Raw genomic sequence first — 22,059 nt, forward strand, 5'->3', positions numbered from 1 at the left:
GGCTAGGTTACTCCACAGAAGAGTCAGGGAAGACATTCCTGTGATGCTGTGGGTGATGGTGATAGTGGAGATGATGGTGGGAAGAGGAGATAGAACAGTGAACTGGGCAGCAGTTATTACCCACCTGTTTTCGGAGGTGTGTGCTTGTGTGTGCGTGTGTGTGTGTGTGTTGGGGGGGGGTTATGGGTGTGAGTTTGAATGTGGAGGTCAGAGATTAACAGCAAGGTCTTAATTACTATTTTTAATTAGCCCATACTTGATTGATTGATTGATTGATTGATTAATTTTTGAATTGGGGCCTGTCACTGGATGTGTGTCACAGTGTTTAGTTTTCTATACTGGTGTCAGGATCTGAACTCGGGTTCTCTGCCTCTGAGGTAAGCACTTTACAGAAATCTGCCACAGTTTTTTGTTTAAAAAAAATCTGTGGTACTATTGCCTTTAAAAGTTATAGGAGCATGTCATTCATGGTGTGTGTGTGTGTGGGGGGCGATTCGTGGCAGACATGTAAAGCAGGTCCACATGGTGAGGAAAGCTGCCCTTCGCCAATGCTGACACAACAGGCTTATTCCTCCAGAGCTGGGTGTTTGGAGAGGGGTGAGAGCTTGGCAAATGTCCTGAATTCACATGTTTGGCACAGTGACACACAGTGATGTGTGGATTCACCTAGAGGTTCACACATGTGTCACAGGAGTCTTTACAAGCAAGAAGGTTGGAGGCAGGAAAGGAAATTTCCAGCCAGTGAGTTATTTAGCAGACAACATTGAACTTCCTTTTGCACATGATCTTGCCCTGCCAACTCCAAACACAACCACTGTGAACCATTAATTAAATCATCACCATGTGTGTTAGACACAAATCCCCATGCTTACTTTCATTTTGAAATATTATCATTTTCCATTTGGGGCTTTTGATCTTAAAATCGGGTGGAGTTTAACTGCGGTCCAGTAATAAAAGAAAGTCTCAACAGAACCAGGGAAGGACCGTGTATGTAACTTATAGCAGAGAAAGAAAGCCCTAGTGGAATGTGGGGGAGGGGAATCTCATTGCTTCCTGTTGATGGATGGTGTTTCTTTACAAAGCTCTTTTGCTCCTTAATAAAATGAACAGAGCTCTCACAAATCCCAAATTTTAAGGTGGTGGAGAACGAGAATTAGATGTCTACATAGTATTTGCTTGGAAGATTTAGGCAGACCCAGAAGACAAGAGAGGTTGACCAAGCTGCCTGCAGAATGCAGACACCCAGTCGCTTAACATATATTGATTTAGTTTTAATCTGCAGAACAGCTTTTCATTTATGAGACCTGAGTCACTGCCGCCACTGAATTACAGCACTTCTAAACTTGGCTTTAAAATTCTTATTGACTCCATAGACCCTGTCCAAGTATGCCAGCTGCATTTGAAATTTCTAAAGATCTGCAGGGCATGCCAGTGACAGCGAACAGATATAAAATCCCATGGAAAGGGGGAGAGGGTCTGGTTCAGTGGGTAGGGCTTGCCGTGCACACATAGGAACTGAGTTTAAATCCTGAGTGCTCGTGTAGATGTACAACAGGTACAGTAGTGCAGCTTTAGTACAAGCAGTGGGGGAACGGAGGCAGAAGGATGCCCAGAGCAAACTGGTTAGCCAGAGTACCTGATCAGTTAGCTCTGAGAGTCTGCCCCAATTTAGAAGATGGGAAGGTGACCAAGAAGACATATAACAAAATCCTGGGACCTCTACATACAGGCACTCACATCTGCATGGGCATTCATGCACACAGATGTGCACACACACCACATATACACACATACACATATATGCACAGAAATGAAGCAGTGTCAGGTGGGTCCTAGGAGCCGGAAGGGCAGGACTAGAAACAAAAGTATGAGAACCAGTGGACATGGGAACTCAGCTTGTAGACAGCAGCCTCAAAGAGCATCGGGGCACCAGAGAGACACGCTCTTGGCCAGGAGCCACACACAAAAGGCAGGCATACTCTGTTTGCTTAGCTTACTCTAGGAGACATATCATTACCAAATTAGAACTACTAATCATTTGATTTGTGAAACACCACATTTTTTTAAGTAGCACTGTTCTTATAGTAATACTCAAACCCCAAAGGATTAAATTATAATGTATAACATATAATGATCTAAATCTGATGAGTTACTCTTAGAGCTTAATTATATTTGTTCAACAGTCATTTGAAGCATTAGGACAGGGCTTTTATAATACCCTGATTAATGATGGGCTTTCCTCTGCTTTTCCTACTTAGATGAATTCTTCTCATCACACAGTGTGTTGGAAAACAAGAAGAGAGAGAGAGAGAGAGAGAGAGAGAGAGAGAGAACAGAGCAAATTGTTCCGGCTTAAACTATGGTTTCAGGATACAGGGTCAGCTTGTATCTTTCAACTCTGACCTTTTGATCTCTAAAACTACTGATAAAGCAATCTTCTCAATTAAATGAAGTCATGTTTAGAGAATTTTGTTTAAGTACAGTGTTTGCACTGCAAGCCCAAGGACCAGAATTCAATGTGCATACCCTACATTAAAAATGCTGAGATTGAAGATAGGTTTGTAATCCCAGCTCTGGGGAAGAGGAGGCAGATGGGTCCCTGAGACTCACTGGTCAGCCAGCTTAGTCTGCTTGGAAAGTTCCAGGCCAATGTGAATGGAAGGTGCCTTAGAAACTAGACATAGGGCTGTTCTCTAGCATCCACACACATGCACACATATGTATATGTGCACCAGCACACAGGTGCACCCTCACATGTGAACATATCACCTCCCCCTCCCACACACAAACCTTTAGCTGCTACCAATAATGTTACCATAAGGCTCATCCTAGACACAAATGTCCAAAGACTGCTCCAGTTTGGCAATGCCCTGTAGGAGAATGAGATAGATTCAAATGGTAGGCTTCTGAAGGCTGAAGCCTTTTTTTTTCAACAATGAAAAAAGCCAAAATGAATGAAACCAAGCATTTCCTTAACTCCTTCCTTCCCAGTCCAGGGTGATGAAAGCCAAGTCCTTGAGGCTTCCAGTCCCCTCTTCTCCCATTAGACAACATGACACTGCATCCTTCACAGAATTATCTTCATAATGATGAACTAATGACTTCAAATGGCTTAGAAAATGCCAAGTACTTATGCAGACAAGATGATACTGACCTAGAAACACATTTAGCAAACACGAATGGCTTAGATAAAATAGAGATATTATTTAAATCTCACTAAACTGCCGAAGATCCTCAGATTATAGCCTACTTGTTCTGATTAATTTTACTATCTCTCCGGGAATGTGATAAGTAGATAAAATAATGTACCTCAAATCTCCCACTGACATTAAACAAATATGTGAAATAAACAGTACATCACATGCTAAGCCTTGCTTTGAATATTAACTATTATTATGCATTTTCCTTTTTTCTTTTTTCTTTGTAGTTCTTAAATTTTTTTTGGCTTTCTTACAAAAGGGAATTCTCCCTTTGGGAACTCTTCTTATCAGGAGAGCATAAATTGTCATGTGTGCTAACCATAGTTACTACCAAAACATATTTATTTTAGAAATATGCACAAATAAAAATAACATTTTAGAGGCCTCCCAATAGTTCCTCTTAGGTGTGAATTTTTCAAGAACTGCTAACACTTACTCTCCAGCCATCAAAGTAGAGGAATTCTATGAAGGCTGAGAGAGAAAAACAGTTTCCAGCCTCAAACAAGGGAGACGCCAGATAAGCTAAATCTTAAAACAAACTCACCCCAAGTTTATACCAATAGGCGTCCAGGAAGGAGGCTGTTTATTCTGGAGGGGGGAATTCCCACCCCATTTAGTCATGTGAAGTTCATGGATGTTCAGTCTCAGAACATTTGTTGACGATGATAAAAAAATGCTAGAAATTTTATTCTTAGAGATGCATAGTCTATGCACCATCTACTATACCCCTCACATAGAGCTCTGGTCAGGAGGTGAGGGGGCCCTCTGGACACACTGTATCTCTCTCTGTAATAATTCAGAGTTTAAATTCTGAAAGAAATGAATGGATGCATGGCATTTTTGTTAGTTCTTTCTCTCTACTTGCCTTTTAGGTCACTTCTTTGCGTATTAGTTGGTATTGCTTAAAGATTCCCAAAGTCCTGGCATATATTAACTAAGGAAATAACATTTTAGACATTTCAAACGGGTTGATAATGTATGTGTATGCAATGTTTCTCTTATTTTTATTTATTATGTGTATGTGTACATGAATGAGCTTGTGTGTGTGTGCGCGCGCGCATGCCCAGAGGTCTACACTGGATGTGCCATCCTCTACTGCTTTCCACCTTGTTTTTGAGACAGACTCTCTTACTCACTCTAGAACTCACTGACTTGGTCATGCTTGCCAGGCAGCAAGTACCAGGGATCCCCCTCCTTCTACTACCCCATCTCTCCACCACGATTAGGGTCACAGACCAGTTATTGCACCTGGCTGTTCTTCCTATGTGGAAGCAGGTGATCTGACTCAGGCCCTCCAGCTTGCACGGAGAGTGCTAACTGACTCAGCCATTGCCCCAGAGCCCTGCATGTAGGCTTGGATACCTGAGGCCCACTCATTACGAAAGTGCTCATTCCTCAGCCACACTTGAGAATGAAGCAGATCCACCTCGAACCTATTCTAAGGTGTTCACACCTGGACATGTGGAATTGCCTTGTGTTCTAAGGCAGGTGGGCCACGGACAGCTGCTTAAAAGGTCAACAGCTGTGTCCTCGCAGAATACTGTACGTGTTGAAGGAAGAGAAAGTGAAGGAAGACTTCCTTAGACTTAACTCAGAACATTCAAAGTATTGTTTGTTTGTTTATTTGTTTGTTTATTGTATGTGAGTGCACTGCCTTTGTCTTCAGACACACCAGAAGAGGGCATCAGATCCCATTACAGATGGTTGTGAGCCAAGCGACCATGTAGTTGCTGGGAACTGAACTCAGGACTTCTGGAAAATCAGTCAGTACTCTTAACCTATCTCTTAAGCTATCTCTCTAGCCCAAGTGGGTGGATTTTTATTGGATATAGAAAGTAAGTTAGTTGCTAAAAAAGTTAAACCATTGAGATCCAGATTTTATATTTATGGAGGAGAAATACCCGTAAAAAGACACTCTGATTTTTTTTAATTTTTAATATTTTTTATTACGTATTTTCCTCAATTACATTTCCAATACCATCCCAAAAGTCGCCCATACCCCCCCCCCCACTTCCCTACCCACCCATTCCCATTTTTTTGGCCCTGGCGTTCCCCTGTACTGGGGTATATAAAGTTTGTCTGTCCAATGGGCCTCTCTTTCCAGTGATGGCCGACTAGGCCATCTTTTGATACATATGCAGCTAGAGTCAAGAGCTCCCGGGTACTGGTTAGTTCATAATGTTGTTCCACCTATAGGGTTGCAGATCCCTTTGGCTCCTTGGGTACTTTCTCTAGCTCCTCCATTGGGAGCCCTGTGATCCATCCAATAGCTGACTGTGAGCATCCACTTCTGTGTTTGCTAGGCTCCTGCATAGTCTCACAAGACACAGCTACATCTGGGTCCTTTCAGCAAAATCTTGCTAGTGTATGCAATGGTGTCAGCGTTTGGAAGCTGATTATGGGATGGATCCCTGGATATGGCAATCACTAGATGGTCCATCCTTTCATCACAACTCCAAACTTTGTCTCTGTAACTCCTTCCATGGGTGTTTTGTTCCCAATTCTAAGGGGCACAGTGTCCACACTTCGGTCTTCATTCTTCTTGAGTTTCATGTGTTTAGCAAATTGTATCTTATATCTCGGGTATCCAAGGTTTTGGGCTAATATCCACTTATCAGTGAGTACATATTGTGTGAGTTCCTTTGTGATTGTGTTACCTCACTCAGGATGATGCCCTCCAGGTCCAACCATTTGCCTAGGAATTTCATAAATTCATTCTTTTTAATAGCTGAGTAGTACTCCATTGTGTAAATGTACCACATTTTCTGTATCCATTCCTCTGTTGAGGGGCATCTGGGTTCTTTCCAGCTTCTGGCTATTATAAATAAGGCTGCTATGAACATAGTGGAGCATGTGTCCTTCTTACCAGTTGGGACATCTTCTGGATATATGCCCAGGAGAGGTATTGCTGGATCCTCCAGTAGTACTATGTCCAATTTTCTAAGGAACCGCCAGACTGATTTCCAGAGTGGTTGTACAAGCTTGCAATCCCACCAACAATGGAGGAGTGTTCCTCTTTCTCTACATCCTTGCCAGCATCTGCTGTCACCTGAATTTTTGATCTTAGCCATTCTGACTCGTGTGAGGTGGAATCTCAGGGTTGTTTAGATTTGCATTTCCCTGATGATTAAGGATGTTGAACATTTTTTCAGGTGCTTCTCTGCCATTTGGTATTCCTCAGGTGAGAATTCTTTGTTCAGTTCTGAGCCCCATTTTTTAAGGGGGTTATTTGATTTTCTGGAGTCCACCTTCTTGAGTTCTCTCTATATATTGGACACTAGTCCCCTATCTGATTTAGGGTAGGTAAAGATCCTTTCTCAATCTGTTGGTTGTCTTTTTGTCTTATTGACGGTGTCTTTTGCCTTGAAGAAGCTTTGCAGTTTCATGAGGTCCCATTTGTCAATTCTTGATCTTACAGCACAAGCCATTGCTGTTCTATTCAGGAATTTTTCCCCTGTGCCCATATCTTCAAGGCTTTTCCCCACTATCTCCTCTATAAGTTTCAGTGTCTCTGGTTTTATGTGAAGTTCCTTGATCCACTTAGATTTGACCTTAGTACAAGGAGATAGGAATGGATCAATTCGCATTCTTCTACATGATAACCACCAGTTGTGCCAGCACCATTTGTTGAAAATGCTTTCTTCCACTGGATGGTTTTAGCTCCCTTGTAGAAGATCAAGTGACAATAGGTGGGTGGGTTCATTTCTGGGTCTTCAATTCTATTCCATTGGTCTACTTGTCTGTCACTATACCAGTACCATGCAGTTTTTATCACAATTGCTCTGTAGTGAAGCTTTAGGTCAGGCATGGTGATTCCACCAGAGGTTCTTTTATCCTTGAGAAGAGTTTTTGCTATCCTAGGTTTTTTGTTATTCCAGATGAATTTGCAGATTACTCTTTCTAATACGTTGAAGAATTGAGTTGGAATTTTGATGGGGATTGCATTGAATCTGTAGATTGCTTTTGGCAAGATAGCCATTTTTACAATGTTGATCCTGCCAATCCATGAGCATGGGAGATCTTTCCATCTTCTGAGATCTTCTTTAATTTCTTTCTTCAGAGACTTGAAGTTTTTATCATACAAATCTTTCACTTCCTTAGAGTCATTCCAAGATATTTTATATTATTTGTGACTATTGAGAAGAGTGTTGTTTCCCTAATTTCTTTCTCAGCCTGTTTATTCTTTGTGTAGAGAAAGGCTATTGACTTGTTTGAGTTAATTTTATATCCAGCTACTTCACTGAAGCTTTTTATCAGGTTTAGGAGTTCTCTGGTGGAATTTTTAGGGTCAATTATATATACTATCATATCATCTGCAAATAGTGATATTTTGACTTCTTCCTTTCCAATTTGTATCCCCTTGATCTCCTTTTGTTGTCGAATTGCTCTGGCTAGGACTTCAAGTACAATGTTGAATAGGTACAGAGAGAGTGGACAGCCTTGTCTAGTCCCTGATTTTAGTGGGATTGCTTCAAGCTTCTCACCATTTACTTTGATGTTGGCTACTGGTTTGCTGTAGATTGCTTTTATCATGGTTAGGTATGGGCCTTGAATTCCTGATCTTTCCAAGACTTTTATCATGAATGGGTGTTGGATCTGATCGAATGCTTTTTCTGCATCTAACAAGATGATCATGTGGTTTTTGTCTTTGAGTTTGTTTATATAATGGATTACGTTGATGGATTTCCATATATTAAACCATCCCTGCATCCCTGGAATAAAACCTACTTGTCAGGATGGATGATTGCTTTAATGTGTTCTTGGATTCGGTTAGCAAGAATTTTATTGAGGATTTTTGCATCGATATTCATAAGGGGAATTGGTCTGAAGTTCTCTATCTTTGTTGGATCTTTGTGTGGTTTAGGTATCAGAGTGATCGTGGCTTCATAGAATGAGTTGGGTAGAGTGCCTTCTACTTCTATTTTGTGGAATAGTTTGTGCAGAACTGGAATTAGATCTTCTTTGATTGTCTGGTAGAACTCTGCATTAAACCCATCTGGTCCTGGGCTTTTTTTGGCTGGGAGACTATTAATGACTGCTTTTATTTCTTTAGGGGATATGGGACTGTTTAGATCATTAACTTGGTCCTGATTTAACTTTGGTACCTGGTATCTGTCTAGAAATGTGTCCATTTCGTCCAGGTTTTCCAGTTTTGTTGAGTATAGCCTTTTGTAGAAGGATCTGATGGTGTTTTGGATTTCTTCAGGATCTGTTGTTATGTCTCCCTTTTCATTTCTGATTTTGTTATTTAGGATGTTGTCCCTGTGCCCTCTAGTGAGTCTAGCTAAGGGTTTATCTATCTTCTTGATTTTCTCAAAGAACCAACTCCGCGTTTGGTTAATTCTTTGAATAGTTCTTCATGTTTCCACTTGGTTGATTTCACCCCTGAGTTTGATTACTTCCTGCCATCTATTCCTCTTGGGTGAATTTTCTTCCTTTTTTTCTAGAGCTTTTAGATGTGTTGTCAAGCTGCTAGTGTGTGCTCTCTCCAGTTTCTTTTTGGAGGCACTCAGAGCTATGAGTTTCCCTCTTAGAAATGCTTTCATTGTGTCCCATAGATTTGGGTATGTTGTGGCTTCATTTTCATTAAACTCTAAAAAGTCTTTAATTTCTTTCTGTATTCCTTCCTTGACCAAGGTATCATTGAGATGAGTGTTGTTCAGTTTCCACGTGAATGTTGGCTTTCCATTATTTATGTTGTTATTGAAGATCAGCCTTAGTCCATGGTGGTCTGATAGGATGAATGAGACAATTTCAATATTTTTGTATCTGTTGAGGCCTGTTTTGTGACCAATTATATGGTCAATTTTGGAGAAGGTCCCCTGACGTGCTGAGAAGAAGGTATATCCTTTTGTTTTAGGATAAAATGTTCTGTAGATATCTGTTAAGTCCATTTGTTTCATAACTTCTGTTAGTTTCACTGTGTCCCTGTTTAGTTTCTGTTTCCACAATCTGTCCATTGATGAAAGTGGTGTGTTGAAGTCTCCCACTATTATTGTGTGAGATACAATGTGTGCTTTGAGCTTTACTAAAGTGTCTTTAATGAATGTGGCTGCCCTTGCATTTGGAGCATAGATATTCAGAATTGAGAGTTCCTCTTGGAGGATTTTACCTTTGATGAGTATGAAGTGTCCCTCCTTGTCTTTTTTTGATAACTTTGGGTTGGAAGTTGATTTTATTCGATATTAGAATGGCTACTCCAGTTTGTTTCTTCAGACCATTTGCTTGGAAAATTGTTTTCCAGCCTTTCACTCTGAGGTAGTGTCTGTCTTTTCCCCTGAGATGGGTTCCCTGTAAGCAGCAGAATGTTGGGTCCTGTTTGTGTAGCCAGTCTGTTAGTCTATGTCTTTTTATTGGGGAATTGAGACCATTGATATTAAGAGATATTAAGGAAAAGTAATTGTTGGTTCCTGTTATTTTTGTTGTTAAAGTTGGCATTCTGTTCTTGTGGCTGTCTTCTTTTGGGGTTGTTGAGGGATTACTTTCTTCCTTTTTCTAGGGCGTGATTTCCGTCCTTGTATTGTTTTTTTTTTTTCTTTCTGTTATTATCCTTTGAAGGGCTGGATTTGTGGAAAGATAATGTGTGAATTTGGTTTTGTCGTGGAATACTTTGGTTTCTCAATCTATGGTAATTGAGAGTTTGGCCGGGTATAGTAGCCTGGGCTGGCATTTGTGTTCTCTTAGTGTCTGTATAACATCTTTCCAGGCTCTTCTGGCTTTCATAGTCTCTGGTGAAAAGTCTGGTGTAATTCTGATAGGCCTACCTTTATATGTTACTTGACCTTTCTCCCTTACTGCTTTTAATATTCTATCTTTATTTAGTGCATTTGTTGTTCTGATTATTATGTGTCAGGAGGAATTTCTTTTCTGGTCCAGTCTATTTGGAGTTCTGTATGCTTCTTGTATGTTCATGGGCATCTCTTTCTTAGGTTTGGGAAGTTTTCTTCTATAATTTTGTTGAAGATATTTGCTGGCCCTTTAAGTTGAAAATCTTCATTCTCATCAACTCTTATTATCTGTAGGTTTGGTCTTCTCATTGTGTCCTGGATTTCCTGGATGTTTTGAGTTAGGATCTTTTTGCATTTTGTATTTTCTTTGATTGTTGTGCCAATGTTCTCTATGGAATCTTCTGCACCTGAGATTCTCTCTTTCATCTCTTGTATTCTGTTGCTGATGCTCGAATCTATGGTTCCAGATTTCTTTCCTAGGTTTTCTATCTCCAGCATTGCCTCACTTTGGGTTTTCTTTATTGTGTCTACTTCCCTTTTTAGGTCTACTATTGTTTTTTTCATTTCCATCACCTGTTTGGTTGTGTTTTCCTGTTTTTCTTTAAGGACTTGTAACTCTTTAGCAGTGTTCTCCTGTATTTTTTTAAGTGAGTTATTAAAGTCCTTCTTGATATCCTCTACCATCATCATGAGATATGCTTTTAAATCCGGGTCTAGCTTTTCGGTTGTGTTGGGGTGCCCAGGACTAGGTGGGGTGGGAGTGCTGCGTTCTGATGATGGTGAGTGGTCTTGATTTCTGTTAGTAAGATTCTTACGTTTGCCTTTCACCATCTGGTAATCTCTGCAGCTAGTTGTTATAGTTGTCTCTGGCTAGAGCTTGTTCCTCAGGTGATTCTGTTAGCCTCTATCAGCAGACCTGGGAGACTAGATCTCTCCTCTGAGTTTCAGTGGTCAGAGCACTCTCTGCAGGCAAGCTCTCCTCTTACAGGAAAGGTGCACAGATATCTGGCCTTAGGACCTCCCTCCTGACCGAAGACGAAGGCCCAAAACAGGACTTGTCCGGAAGCTGAGTTGCTTTGGCCTGTCCCAGAAGCTGTTAGCTTCTGTATTCTACACTCTCACCTGTGCAGAATATTCTCGGAGGAGTCCTGGAACCAAGATATATGCATCTGATGCTCAGGCCAAGTGCTCCCGGCCCGGGCAGACCCCTATCCTCTGGCCGGGAAAGTGGCCAGCTGTCTGGGGCCCAAAAAGGTGGCTGCCTTAGAAGGTCTGTGGCTCCCGCCTGTCCCAGAAGCTTTTAGCTTCTGTATTCCATACTCTCACCTGTGCAGAATACACTCGGCGGGGTCCCGGAACCAAGATGTCTGCTGCAGATGTTCAGGCAAAGCGCTCCCGAGCTGGGCGGACCCCTTTCCTCTGGCCGGGAAAGTGGCCGGATGTCTGGGGCCTGTGCAGAATACACTCAGTGGGTTCCCAGAACCAAGATGTCTGCTGCTGATGCTCAGGCCTACACTCTGATTTTTAAGGTGTTTATTTTATTTCAGTAATTCAGTTTTTTTTTTAAATTTTAATAAGGATTGGGATAACTTATTACTTTATTCTCAAGACTAAAATAGGAGAGTACACATGTTGTCTACATACCCCTACTTCCTCTAACTCACCATATAAGACATCAGTAGCTGACCACAGATCTTATGATGAATCTAGATGTGATCTCACAGTCCAGTCAACACAACACTTCAGAGTACAGCTCTCCACCATACACTATAAAAAATGAAATCTCTTCACAGTGTCCTATGGTGAATGTGCTACTCAAGGACAGAGACATGTTCTTTGTGCAACTAACACATAAGTTTGCAGGTAGCAGAAATTTAGAACGCCATAGAAATCCCAGAAGAATGAAATTTGAACAGAGACAAGAACTCACCAGTTCCAACTCTTTCCTGTTAGGTGCTCTAGACCTTGCTGTTGTGTCTATTATGACAGCTGTCTCCATGGGTGGCAAACTCCATTTTCTAAGATTCCATGACACTGTCCTGACTTCTGCATATCAGGATTGCATGCTCTAATGATCTATAGGTACACTACTTAAGTCCAGTCCTGCAATGGAAGAGGACTTGTTGATCTCTGCAGCCCAGTATCCTGGAACATCAAGGGATACACAATAGTTTTCAAAAGGAAAAATTAATGAAGTATGGAAGACATAATGACTTTTGAAAATGTATTACAAGTAGTTTGTCATTTAAATCACATTTATTCTAGAAAATAAATCCACGTATCTGTATAATGAACATCCTTGGGCCTGAAGCAACGCTTCAATATGGAAGAAGACAGAGAGCCAAGAAGAATATGCTAGAGAAAGAGATACCATAAATAACTCAAAATTAAGAGGGTGTCAAAAAACACCTCTCCAACCTGGAAGTGGGCACCAGTTGACTCTGAGTGGAAACAAGGAGGGAGGATGCTTTGTCATGGGAGAAAGGACGCAGGGACCTGTAGGAATAAAGACAGGAATGACAAATGAAGGGGTGAAAACGCCCATAGTTTACAGAAGGGTATAGATTTAAAACAAAAAAAATCCATGAATTTGTCTATAGTTGACTTATAAAGTCCTTGGTCCTAGAAGTGTTATATGGGAAACTTTAAAAGAAGCAAAATAAGAAACAGCATGATTTCGGCTAATGCAGGCATGATAGAAGGACTTAGAACAGAAAGGGCCATGCAAGCGAGATGGAACTTCCCTTTAAGAGAAAATTGATGGGCTCTAGATTCAATTACAACAGTTCAATTTCAATCATGTTAGCAGGTTTCCATTAATAAAGCATTAAGTATTTATTAAATATTTCATCTGTTATAATTTTCAGAGAGATGAAAAACAGGCCAAGTTTTATGCATGATTTTTCTCCCAGCATTATCAAACAAATCAGTTACCAAAACTGAGACACAAATTTAAGTCCTTGAGCCCCACATTATGTGGTCATTGCACCATGTCATACTTATAATATGACTGAAATGGGGAAATTGAGAAGATGCATGGTGAGTAAAAGTTACTTCATCTAAAACTTTTTAATTTTCTTTAAAAAACAAAACAAAACAAAACCAACCAAACAACAATAATAACAAAACCTACTCTTGGAGTATTTGTTTTCTTCAAATTGGCACAAACTAGAGTAGTCCTCAGTTATGGACTTGCTTCCAACAGATTGGCCTGTGGACAAGTCTGTGGGACTTTTAATTGATTAATGATTGATGGGGGAGGGCCCAATCTACTGTGAGTTGTGCCATCCGCTGGCAGTTGCTCGGGGTGCTGTAAGAAAGCAAGCCGAGCAAGTAGCAAGCCATGGGGCACAAGCCAAGTGGGCATCATTCCTCCGTGGCCTCCTCTTTAGTTTCTCTCTTGAATTCCTGCCCTGGCTTTGCCCTACGATGGACTGAAACCTGTAGGCCAAGTAAAGTCTCTCCTCTCCCATGTTTTTTGGCCACTGCTTTCTCACAGCAAATGAGACACCAACTAGAACAGAGTTTGATTTGTGCCTAAGTTTTCCTGGGAAAAACCCTTCCAGAATATTCCTTTTATCTTTAAAGGGAAAAAAAGTATTATTTTTAAATGTTCTGAGTTTTTCATACATTTACAGAGTGAAGATTTCCCGTACCGAGATAGACATGTCATTGAGTTATTTTGAGGTTTAACCACAGAAGCTTCCAATGTAGACAGCTCATCTCATAGAACAACATTTTGTAATGGGCCTGGTCCTCCAGGAAGTCCCCATTGGTATGGAAAATGAAGCAATGGATGAGTGCCACCTTAATGCATACACAATGATTTTTCTGTCTAGAGTTCAAAAGTGACATCTAGAGTGTCCCTGGTTGGATGAGAGCTTCCCGTGGTTGGTACTTCGAAATGAATACATACAGGTTGTGACTTCGTGCCTTCATCTACGTTTCCAAATAAACTGCCAATCAATTGACTGAACTTAGAAAAGTTAGCTGCCAACAAAATAAGCATGGTAATGATTTGGGGGCACTGAGAACAAGCAGAAAGCTAGACAGTATTTTAAAAGGATTAAGGTACACCAACTGTAGTGACTATTCCTTAGTTAAATCTAGACTGGGGCTGCTCAGCATTTTGGAAGGAGATTTTCTATATGTGATAGTTAATAAGCCTGTCAATTTGACAGTGTCTAGCATTGAGAAATAGACAGGTCTCCAGGGACATCCTAGAGTGGTAGTCTAGATTAGGTTCCTTCTGGTCATGCTTGTAAGGGGTGAACCTTGATTAGGGTAACTGAAGTGGGAAGAGCCATTCAAGAAGTCATTACCACACCTCCTAGACTGACTGGGAAAGAGAAAGCAGCCTGAATGTTGAGCGAGCACGTCCTAGCACGCATCCTAGACTGACTCAGAAAGAAAAAGCAGCCTGAATGCCGAGCTAGTGGTCATCGATCATCTCTCCGCATCCTCACTGCAGATGCCATGTGACCAGTGATTCAAGCACTTGCCACCACGGCCCCCCTCCTCCCACCAGCTCCTTCCCTCTCTGATGGACTGTACCCTGGTGCTGTGAGCCCCAGTAACCCATTCCTTAAGTTACCATTCTTGGGTACTTCCTCACAGCACAGGAGAGCAACTAAGACAGCATCCGAAATGGGTTATATTACATTTCACAACCTTCCTTATCCAGCAACAGTAGTTCGTAATTGACATGAAATGTGCGACAAATGTCTTAAAGGAAGAGAAAAGCATGTTCACTCCAGACTTTAAAAATGAAAAGACACTGTTTGACATGCCTTGGTTTGATGCACTACTCTGTGCCTGTCACCTCGACCTGGAAGAGGTTGAGGCAGCTACTTCATCAGTGACAAGACCTTGAAGAACTTAAAACTTCCTTAACCTTCTGGACTCTAAGAGGAAAAATTGTAGCATGTATTTTGCGACTTATGAAAAAGACCAAGTGAGATGCCATATCCAAGATTCTAAGTGCAAATCTTCGCACGCAGAACTGGCAGCACCAGGAAGGCTCTCTGGCTGTCCTTAATACCCAAGTTTCTTTCTCTACTCATCCGTTCCTCTTCTGGACATGGTCTGTCAGCTGGAGCTCACAGTGTCTCCTTTCAGCCCTGGGAGCATGCTGAGCCTATGTGTTACCTGGTATTAGTTTTATATCTAGAAAGTTCTCTGGGTCTTTGCATGGTTGACCCTTGAGAGATAAATTTCTTCTTCCTGCAATCCTTCCTCCCATGATCCATGCTGGAGCTCCCTCCCACCTGTAACTCACACAAGGACCATTTGCTTACATTGTTTCTGTTCAGAATTTCCATCACCACCACTCTCATCCATGCGTCTCTTTGAATATCTATCTGGCTATACCAAAACAGCATCTTCATACAAGTAGGAAAGCCGTCTGTCTTGTCTGATATAGGAGCACTGTGGAGAGAAATCAGCTTTGTACTTGTGAAACTTGTATCGCTTTTTACTGCATTTCCCAGCATCCTTTGCAGTAAACATAACTACAAGCTGAGTTCTAGAAATGCAATGTGGTATCTGTGATATGCACTATTCCAAGGCTAGATCCACAGAGACCTCTTCATGGATAGGACATCCATCCTCTTTTCCCTCCTCTCCTGTTTGCAGATGAGAGGGGTGGGTTCTTAGAGTGGATACACAATGAAACCAGGAGCTTATTCATTATTCAGAAAACCTTCCAAACAGAATAGATTTCACATGAATAGGAAATAAGGTTTTCTTTTTTCTCTTATTTCTTTCTTTTCTTTCCTTCTTCCTTCCTTCCTTTTCTTTCTTTCTTTCTTTCTTTCTTTCTTTCTTTCTTTCTTTCTTTCTTTCTTTCTTTCTTTTCTTTCTCTCTCTCTCTTCCTTCCTTCCTTCCTTCCTTTCTTCTTTTACCTTCTCCCCTCCTCCTCCTCTTCCTCCTCCTCCTCTTCATTTTTAGATAGCCTCTGGGCGTTGGGTGGTTTGTTCCAGCAACAGCCTCACTCGAGGACATTCATTCCAAGACTTAGAAAACTCACTGGTATGTTGTGGGTCCAAAATTAATATAGAATTTGGATGGGTTAAGTAGCAAATCAACCCCATTGGTGTCATTATGTGTCATAGCATATCAAGTCTTTGTGCCTAAATTATTCTGCCAAAGCACATCAATGAAGACAGTAGCAGCTAGGATAGGAAAGTCCATTGGAGGGTGCTCAGTGGCCTCCAAGGTGTACAGAGTGCTTGAGAGTCAAGACCCTACTATCCTGGGTTTTAGAAGTTTAGTGAATATTAATATATATGAAAAAAGAAATCAAAGGGATTTTTGTGCATAGCATTTTCCATTCCCAGCACTGACATTTCTTGTTTGGGTTCATAAAGGGAATATGAAGGACTCATAAAATCCTAAATGAATTGTGCCATAAATGTTAATGGCCATGGAGAGCGGTGTTGAGCACCACTCCAAGGCAATGTTACTACAAGGTAAATCTCTAAGCGCTACCTTAGCAGAAAGGCAAGGCTGTTGTCAGGGCCCAGAGTGCAGCCACTAAACAGCCCCTGCCCCACCTTCAAGCTGGGGTTGCTTTGATCTTACAAAGTCTTGGCCAGTCATCAAAAATTATTTCTTTAAACAACACAGGTCTCTATACCTGAAAGGGATTGCTTTACAAAACTGTGCTTGCTCTCTCTCTCTCTCTCTCTCTCTGTGTGTGTGTGTGTGTGTGTGTGTGTTTCTCTCTCTCTCTCTCTCTGGGCTCTGGGTGTGTGGGTATGTGGGTGTGGGGATTGAATTCAGGTTCTCATGCTTGCAATAAAATTCCTTTGCAGTTGATATCTGCAGCCCCTGTGCTATGTTCTTTAATGAATAAATTCCAAAGCCATCCTTATTAGACTCTGAACTATCTTAATAAGTAATTTAGAAGCCCTGAAGATGTTGCTGCCTCATCCTTAGGCACAATTATAAGCACAATTCCAGGAATTTCAGAGCCTCGTTGTCTCCTTTTAAAAAGCAGCAGCAGGTTATAATGTATTAATAAGATATATGCTATATAATACATGCTAAATGTCAATGGAGCAAACAGTTGGCTAGCTAAAAGAGCATTTTACTTAGATGGTTTTGAATAGACATTCTTGGTCTTGTAGCAGATTCCTTCAAGAAGGCTCATTACTTGGGGCCATTTGAACCAAGAGATCTGAAAAATGTTCTTCTCTGAGAATACCTCCTGCAGGCACCCAGACCAGACAGAGGAGCACCGAGTCTGTTAATATGCCACACCAAAGAGATGGAAAACAGGCAAGCATCAAGGTTTGAATTTTTATGAAATATTTTACAATTACATTACCGGGAAACTTCAGATACCCACGTGCTCTGGTCTGAATTCTGCAGTTTTTAGGGTTCTATTTATATTGTAACCTTCTGTCATTAATGAAACTTACTGCATTGACAAGAGATTAGGAACTCGAATCTATGAAAGACATTTGAAATATTGACAGTAATAAATTTCTAAGAACTCCATTACAGTTTATTTAATCTGACATCTATTGACTTAAATTTTTCATAAATATATAATAGGTAAGACAAGGAAACACTGGTGGAAGCATTATTTTTTAAATCATATTTTAAAGCACACTATCTAAAAGATGTCAGGTCACAACCCTTTTTATCTTTAATTAAAAAAAACTCATTTATGATTCTTTTTAAAGGCAAAGTGTAAATACTCTCTAGATTGCCAATTTTCAAATGGCAAGGGCTTAATTCTAGTGCCTTTATGATAAAAAAAATACAGTTTTAGAACATGACAAGCATCTCTCTGTCACTCTGCTTTCTAATAGCACCTTATCTTCACCCAGGGGCACACACAGCCCATTGGTATAAAAACAAAGGTCAATGGAAGCCAGGAATGGTCCTCAGAAAGATAGGTTAAAATATTTCCCCATAAAACCATGTTATTTTATGCCAAATTGAGAGGGAGACATATATTAGTTTTCTAGCAAAGCAGGAGTATTATGCCTCTTATTGGGTAAAAGGAGGTATCCAATGGTGGATAGATCTGTAAAGTAAAATTTGATCTATCCAGCATTGGAAGAAATACAACAGTTGGCCTGGAGAGATGGCTTAGCCATGAAGAGTCCATTGCTCTTGCAGAGGACCTCTCTGGGTTTGATTCCTGGCACCCACATGGCAGCTCAAACCATTTCTAAGGGTACTTCCAGAGGATCCAATATCTTCTTCTGGCTCCAGCAGGCATTATGCACATAATGCACATACATGTAGGCCACACACTCATGCACATAAAAATAAATGAAGCCTTAAGAAAATAATAGAATAGAATGTTTACCCAAAATAGCAAAATGTAGGATTGCGTGGTAGAGTCTAAGATAGGCTGGAGCGGTCAGCACATCCTGAGTATACCAGGGCCAGTTCAGCCTTCCAGGTGACACCAGGGACAAATCAGTATCTCAGTAGAAGATTTCAATGAAGGGTTAACAAGATGGCTCAGAGAGAGATGCTTTTCAACTGTGAAGACCATAGTTTGAATCCTTAGCACCCATAGAAAGGTTAAATAGACCTGGTGGGTGGCTTGCAATCTCAAAATTACAGACAGATGTGGAAGGAAACAGGGGTCTAGTGGAATAATCTGGCTAGTTAATAATCTGGGCACAAGTGGGACTTGGACTCAATGTATAAGGTGGGAAAGCAATGGGGGAGTATTTATATACTTTTGCATGCATATACACCCATACATATGTATACACACAACACACACAAGATTAAGTCTGAAGACACCATCGGTTAGAGCAGTTCTACTTTTCTCAAAAAAATCTTAAGGAAGTTTCACAAGTATGGTGGGGTATATTCATATACAGGTATTATATATGCACATATACATATATACACATAAATATAATTGTAAGAGCAAAAGATGATTGGATACAGTCTCAATGAGGCCTAATAAAGGGGACAATTAACTCTTTCAACATAAAAGCATATTATTAGAGTTTATGCCAAAATAAAAAAGAGATCATATAGTGCATTTACAGCAAGAGAACAAGGTGTTTTGAGGCATGGTCTAATGTAGCCCATTTGGCTTTCAACTTGCTATGTAGCTGAAGAAGAGCTTGAATTTCTGATTCTCCTGCTTCCATCTTCTGAGGGTTATGATTACAGTGTGAGATACCACACTGGGGCTGTGGATGCTAAAGATCAAACCCAAAGGCAGGCACAAGTTAGAGGGCATGCCATCTACTGAGCTCAAACTCAAGGGCAGGCATGTTAGAGGGTATACCATCTACTGAGCACAAACCCAAGGGCAGGTGTGTTAGAGGGCACTCCATCTACTGAGCTCAAACCCAAGGGCAGGGGTGTTAAAGGGTTTGCCATCTACTGAGCTCTTGCCCTGGCCTCTTGATGGGGAGCTTTTAGGAATAGCTTTTAGGAACAGCATTTTTGGGACAACAGATTTCTTGGTCTGGTTGGTCCTTATGTAATCTGAGATCTTAAAGGACTTGAGTGAATATGGCATTGTTGCTCCCCAGAGACCACTAGACCACTGGGGACAGGAGAAAAGATGAACCAATATGCCTCCCCAAACGTATGACACCACTAAGTCACCCCTCACATACCAGTACCAGTATCAGTGAAGAACAGCTAAAGGTGGATTGTCAATGAAAGGTAGATCGGTTGGGTTCTTTACTCTGATTATCCATAAGTAGAACAAGGGGAAAAAAGAAACATAGTATTTGTAATAAAAACAACTTTTCAAATAACACAAAGCTTTGCCTATTCTCACACAAAATAAGAATAGTGGGTTGGTGAGGTGGCTCAGCAGCGACACGTGCCTGGAGCAGAAGACTGAAAATCCTTAGAACCCATCGGTTGAAGGAAAGAACCAACTCCAAAGCTGTTCTCTGCTCTCTCTCTCTCTCTCTCTCTCTCTCTCTCTCTCTCTCTCTCTCCCCACACACACACAAACACACACACACACACACACACACACACACACACACACATCATGTGCAAACACACAATAGCGATGATTTTAAAATAAGTAAATAAGAATTGATTAACCTTGTACAACTTTTACAAACATTACTCATCAAAGTATACCACAAATCTTGGCACAGAGGCACACATCTGTGAACTCAGCATTCCAGAAGCTATGGTAGTAGGACTGCAAATTCAAAGCTAGTTTGGGCTCCTTAGCTGATCTAGATAACACAGTGAGCTCTGTCTCAAAAACCTACACAGGCAGGAAAATATATTTGCCTCGTGCACATCTGTTCAAATGTCATTATCTAATCACCTTGTGTGGGTTTTCTGCAGGTACCCACAGCTGTTGTGTGGCCCTGTGTAGGTTTTTATTTTTTAAAACCTACTTTAATAAGTGTGCTTAAATGATTTAACCTCCCTTCTAGCCTACCACCCACCAGAGATAGTAGAAAGGAAAGGTTAATAGGGCAAAGGAGGGTGTGGACCTGTTTAGAAATAGTTCTTTGGAGTGAATCTAATCTGCATCATCAGAATGTCAGCAGTTTAGTTCACAGAAATCAACACAGGTAGCTTGTTCCACTTGCAAACACCATTTTCGAATCAGCAAGGGAAGTTCGATCCAGAAGAAACCACAAGGCTCTGTCAATTGGCCCAAGTTCTTGGAAGTGCCAAAAAGCTGCCAGAACACCACCAGAAGTTCTTTGGTGCATTTCTCTCTATGAAGTCACAACAAATGATGACCACCAAAAAAGTGGCAAGGCAAATCAGCAAAGCCCAGTGTCAGCAAAGTCCAGCAATGATCAGCATAGAGTGACAAGGCAAACCAATACCACACAGCATCATCCACTGTCTGTTGGGCTATATTTATGTCCTTTCCAAACATTGCTTGTTCTCTCAAGCAATCACTCTAGCAAAACATCACATGCCTTTTTTCCAGGCTGCTTCTAGAAAAACATTACATGTCTGTTCTCAACAAAACATTCTCCGACATGTCTGCTTCAGCAAGAAAAACATCCTCTCATGAGACAGTTTCCAGAAAAACATCATATAGGACACAACTGAGTCTCCAAAGAAACCAGAAATTTCCATTTCAATCATGCTGCAGCAGTCACATCCCATCCCAAAGGCAACATGTTGCAGCATGCCATCCTCAGACTCTTTCTTTCCACCAAGGTCGGGGCAATCAAAATCCTGGCATTGGCGATGCAAATGATCTCCTACCTTGTATAGAAGAGTTATTGGCCGTGGATACTTTCTGGGGCAGCAACAATTATTCTTCATTGAGGATGTAAACACTGGTAGGTTTCCATGCGCCAGTGGCTGACCTCATATCCATGCACACATGGGCAGCACTATCTGGACTTAGTGAGTTATAAAAATAGGCACGCAGTTGGGAAGAGGGGGTGTGCTCGGGAGGATATGGTAGGACTAAAGGAGAAATGGGAATATATTATTGTATAAAATGTCAAGCATAAAGAAAAAAGTTTAACTAAAAATAATTGTAAATAGTGATAGCAACCTACTTATATAAATTAACTATATTAATAACAAATAGTCAATCATCCCAGTGAGCCCTAGGGACAATCCACATACCCAGTACTAGGCCTGTAAACATGTATCTGTACATGATACATGTTTACATGTAGCTCTGGGGATTGAACACAGGTCCTTAGGCTTGCAAAGTACATACTTCATTGACTGAACCATCTATCTCCCCAGGCTCCAAATATATAACTTTAATGTCTTAAATTACATACTAAATGAGAGGTCTGGTACACTTCTTCTCTGCTCCATCTCACTGTGGGTATTAACTGTCTCCTTGTCTGTCCTGTATGTGCTACCTGTCCTGAGTGATTGTCTCGGTTAACCAAATACCGAGTATCTTCAGTACTATTCGTGGTTCCTCATCAGTGTCTGTCAAATACCTCCCCACAAATAAAGCAAGAAGGAACACTGAATTAAGATTTAAAGATGTCTAACTTTAGAATAATTATACATTATTTTCATTATTTTTTTATTATTGATATATATCAATAACATTTGCCTTCCCCCCACCCCCCAAAAAAGGGTTAAGAGGCTGATCAACAACATGTTAAGCTTAAAAACCATGATGCTTCTCAAAGGGGAATGATCAGCGTGCAAGCATGTGAGG

General features: G+C 40.9%; 1 protein-coding gene and 1 long non-coding RNA gene across 2 annotated transcripts in view; one reads left to right on the plus strand and one right to left on the minus strand.

The window, feature by feature from the left end:
* Rbms3 (RNA binding motif, single stranded interacting protein) overlaps positions 1-22,059 on the minus strand; it is a 1,057,168-nt gene that overhangs the window by 744,887 nt on the left and 290,222 nt on the right. The gene's annotated exons all lie outside the window — the stretch shown is intronic.
* The window catches only part of Gm39451, a 39,903-nt gene that overhangs the window by 3,651 nt on the left and 14,193 nt on the right, over positions 1-22,059 (plus strand). The gene's annotated exons all lie outside the window — the stretch shown is intronic.

This window comes from Mus musculus, chromosome 9, assembly GCF_000001635.26.
Source record: "Mus musculus strain C57BL/6J chromosome 9, GRCm38.p6 C57BL/6J".
Taxonomy (NCBI): domain Eukaryota; kingdom Metazoa; phylum Chordata; class Mammalia; order Rodentia; family Muridae; genus Mus; species Mus musculus.